At 36.1% G+C, this 4,523-nt stretch overlaps 1 protein-coding gene across 4 annotated transcripts in view; it reads right to left on the bottom strand.

Moving 5' to 3' along the window:
* The window catches only part of CFAP99 (cilia and flagella associated protein 99), a 57,690-nt gene that overhangs the window by 35,350 nt on the left and 17,817 nt on the right, over positions 1–4,523 (bottom strand). The gene's annotated exons all lie outside the window — the stretch shown is intronic.

The following is a 4,523-nucleotide window of genomic DNA, read 5'->3' as shown; positions in this document are numbered from 1 at the left end:
ACATCTGGATGATCAAAGGTTACGGATGCTGTGTCACCAGTAATTTAATTTTTAGCCCATTTTCCCAGGAAAACAGGGCTTATGAGAAAGCACTGCCACTCAGTTTATCCCTCTGCCCCTCTTTACAACATAGCTTTTAAGATAATTAGCACTTTCAACCATTTTGAAAGAGAAGCAGAGGATATTTATGTTGCTACAGATTTCATGAAAATTAGCAAACAAATAGTGGAGTGAACCCCAAATTCATGACTTCAGAGAAGGAAAGGCAGGCAGAACTTTGTTGTCCCGCTTTCTATTTGGCAGCAGTTGTTTTGACAATTGCCATGTTGTACTTGGGCAACTGGTACATTGACAGCTCCAAGTGAGCCATTGTTTTTTGGAAAGGAGGGAAAGTAATGGAAGCACAGTGGGCTCGATAATGAAAGTGGTAGTGGGTTGTTCAGTGGAAAAAAAATAACACTAATCAGCAGAAACTGCAGGTTTCAATTCAGATTCACTGTGTATGGAAAAACTTCTCCTGCCTACAAGTCAAGGAAGGAATGTGAGCAGAGGCAAGAGAAAGTGTGCAAGTTAGAGGAACAATTGCAAATCACATGAAGAGTAAATTGTGTGATTATTCTACTTTCTCAGGTTACATAAAGTATATTTTAAATTAACCTTTGACTGAATATGAGAATCACCCCATAAGCATAGAAATTCAAGAAGGCTGTGATAACAAATTACTAATTTAATTTTTTATTTTAAACAGAAAATCACACTCATTTCTCATTTTAAGTTATTCTCAAAATTGAGAAAAGTCATCTGATTAATCAAACACAATAAAGAGACAATTATTTTTAAAATGTATTGTTCTTTCATTACCTTTTGCATTTTTGCAGTGTCCAAGGACTTCACAATTCTGCTGAAGTGCTGAAAACCAAGCTCTTCTAGTTGAAAAGTAGCCAGATAACAGATAACTATCAAAAGATACATACAATTAGAATGCAGCAGGCAATTCTAATAAACCTAGACTCAGCATACTCAGGGATTTAGACTGTCACCTTAATTTTAACAGTTTTGATAGTGATTTTTTCAACATACTCTATTTTTAATGTTTTCAGAGAGGATGGCTCTTATTCTTCTGTTCCAAATTCACAGTTTATTTATACATAACAAAAATTTTAAACATAAAATTTCATATTTCTAGTATTTATTGTACTGTTTTTCCCAAGGGACCACTTTGCCTAAAGTGTTGTAATCTTTGTTTTTGTTCTGAACTGGAATAAAATCAAGTTTTTAAATTGGGAAATTCCAAACCTCATTCTTGCCCCCCTCTCTGACAAGCACACGGTTTGATGATCTCTGAGTTCTTTTCCAACCTAAATGATTTATGATTCTGTTCTACAGAAAGAGGCACAGCCGGTACTGTGAAATTTCTGCAGGCCTGTGAAGTTGAGGGGCTCCTGTCTCAGCCTGCCTTTGTTCACTCAGGCTTCACTTGCACTGCAGTGTTTGAGCTGCCACCCAACAGGAACGGTGAAATCAGTCAATTCTGACCAATGTGCTGCAGCCAATGAGTGTATTGTCAGGCTTCAGGCTCATGTGCTTTGGTATAGCAACATATTTAAGCAGTCTTAGGAGAAGATACATTTATCTCCTACAAGCTTTATTAAATTCAAATCTGCTCACACATAGCAACAGCCTTCATAAGCAGCTTTGATCATTTAAGTGTCAATGCAGCTTGGCAAAGGGAATCACAAGCAGCTTAAAAAAATGTAAGCCAATGACCTTAGACTCTCAACTTGTTGATAAAGGAAAATTTTCTGGGGCCTCCCCTCTGCCTGTGATTAATGGAGGCTTTTGAGTGGACCAGTCCTGACAATCCAATTATAGCAACACTCAGCTTAAAGATATAATTTATGTGCCTCAGACAATGAAAAACACGGCCCTGGAGAAATGGCGACAATGAAGCATTACCATTTAGAATAAACTCAATACACTAATAATTTTATCCTTGACAGTTTAGGTTTCCTTTTGTTTGTTATTTGATTTAGATTTCTGTAGCTTTCCAGATTGTGACGGAAGCAAACAGAATTGCCATAAAAATTCTGTAGCTTTTAAAACATAAAACGTAGATATATTTGTATGTTTACTGTATTTTTCAACCCCTTTGAATTAAATTGACCTTTCAATATATCCACAAAGCATCTGAACATATCTGACTTAGAGAACCAATGCCAGTGTGATTTGTGATTCCAGCTTATTTAGGGACTTAATAAATCAACTTCAGAATGTGTGTATTAAATGCATAACATAAAAGTCTTTTTTTAAATTAAATTTTAATGCACTTCCCAATGTCTGAAATAACTTTGGGAGTAGTAACTACCCTAATTAACTAGCTCATAGTATCAGACGTAGCTGTATTGGAATTTATTTTAACCAAGTAACTAAGACAAGGAAACCACTTGATTTCACTTGTGGAGACAGAGAGAAGTCTATTTATGTCATTGTGAGGGTCAGTAATGAAGATACACATGTATGGACAGAAACAATCCTATCTGCCTGCAGTGAGATGTGCTGTTCCTCAGCACAGAGCTTTGTTACACAGTTTTGTGTCTGAACGGCAGAGGTAATTGGTTGCATAGAAGATAATAAAGGGAAATCACTGAAAAACATTTTTTAAAGGGATGGTTAAACATCTAAGATGCTTCTTCCAGCCAGTGATGCTTTTTCCACCTGCATCTTACCTGACTCGTAGGTAAAATTCCAGTTACCACCTGTAAGAGTCCACACTAAATGACAAATGACAATTTCAGGGTTTAGACTTTACATCATAACAAAATTGTTAAATGTCCTGTATTTCCTACTGCATTAGGCACAATGACAACGCTCCCAATGTAATATATAATATTACATACATATATAATATACTAAGATCTGCACTAGTAAAATGATATTTTTTAAAGTTTTGTGGTAAACACATTTGATGTTGTAAAAACAACTTACCTATGTAGAGATTACGCTCAGGAAGCAGGCAGTATCTCCCATCCTCAGCATAAAAGGCATTGACTACTACATCCAATAAGGATTTATATTCTGTGCATCCTGCTAGTGTATCCAATACAAATTTTTCTTCTGTCCCCTTAAGATTCTATAGAGATACAAAATTAATAATGATTAATGTATTCTGGAAAGAAAATGTTTGTTGTGTACAAAAAGTGCAATCATTTTGAGGTAAGTGGAAAACATGAATAACGAACAGCCTTTGGTAGGGCTGATGCAACTTCTAAGGCTGTCAAATATGGGCAGTCCCAGCAAAGTAATGGCCCTTGTTAAGGGAAATGTGACCTTCCCCAATGTTAAACGTTCAGTTTATCTGCTGACATACACACTGAGTTAAAGGTCTTGATGTGTGAATGTCAGCAGTTAATGCAAAGAAAATCTGAAGTCTCAGAGCAATGAGCGATGATTAACTTGGGCCAAGTGCATGAGAAAGTTTCAGTAAGTTTGGTTTTCCCATAGGAAACCTCTCCTCTGTTGGTGAAGTCTGTGCTACTTAGGGAGACTAAATTGAGGGGAGAAGCTGAACTAGGATTATGGGCAAGTTTGAAACCTAAGTTTGGAGAATATGACTAGTTTAAACAACCTGTGACTGCCAGGATTCTTTTTAATGCAGATTGTTTCTTATCCACCTGTGCTCAAGGTCTCTTACAATATTCCTGCAAGAATAGGAGAGTCAGATGCTCACTGAATGCCTTTTGCATCCTACCATGTAATCCCTTTAAAAATTTGAATGCCCCTGAACTTTACAGGGAGTTTCAATCATAATAAATAACCTACGGAATATCTGTTACTATATGAGATAAACTTCTAGTATGAACCACCTTTAAACAGTGCAATAAAATCTGAGGCCCCGAACAGTTTGTTATTACATGAATTGAAACAGGACAGCCATGCTATGACAAAATGACAAACAATAATGATCCTTTGATTTAAGGAGGTTGGACAAGAAGCCAAGAAAAAACCTAAGTGCCTCTTCTGAAAACACATAGTCCACATTTGATATATGATCTCTCCCGCAGCTCTGAAATGTGGGAACAATTCAGCTGCAATGATATATCAGATGAGAGGTTCACCTTGCCTAGGAGGCTCTCTGCTACCCTCTTGATCACTTGATTTCCCTAATGTGATTCATTTCTAGTTTAAGGGTATTATTAGAGGCTGCTGGATGGAACTATCTGAGTTTTCTGATGTATGACACTACCCAGGGCTCTGAGCACATACCAGGCAAAACTTTAAAGTTACAGTTCTAGTACTTAAATGTAAAAAATTATGGAGAACTATTCAAAGTGTATTTTCTCAGGTTGTTCTTCAGAGCAAGCATAATTTTTTTCACTACTCCTGCCCAAAAGCCAGGTTTCATTCCTTCCAATTTGTGCATGTCACCAGAAAAAAAATCCGAGGAAAGAGACAAAAAAAAAAAAAAAAAAAAAAAAAAAAAAAAAAAAAAAAAAAAAAAAAAAAAAAAAAAACAAACAAAAAAA

This window comes from Empidonax traillii, unplaced genomic scaffold (assembly GCF_003031625.1).
Source record: "Empidonax traillii isolate 1590-97213 ecotype Southwest subspecies unplaced genomic scaffold, ASM303162v1 scaffold250:size724861, whole genome shotgun sequence".
Taxonomy (NCBI): Eukaryota; Metazoa; Chordata; class Aves; order Passeriformes; family Tyrannidae; genus Empidonax; species Empidonax traillii.
This window is presented reverse-complemented; position numbering and strand designations above follow the sequence as displayed.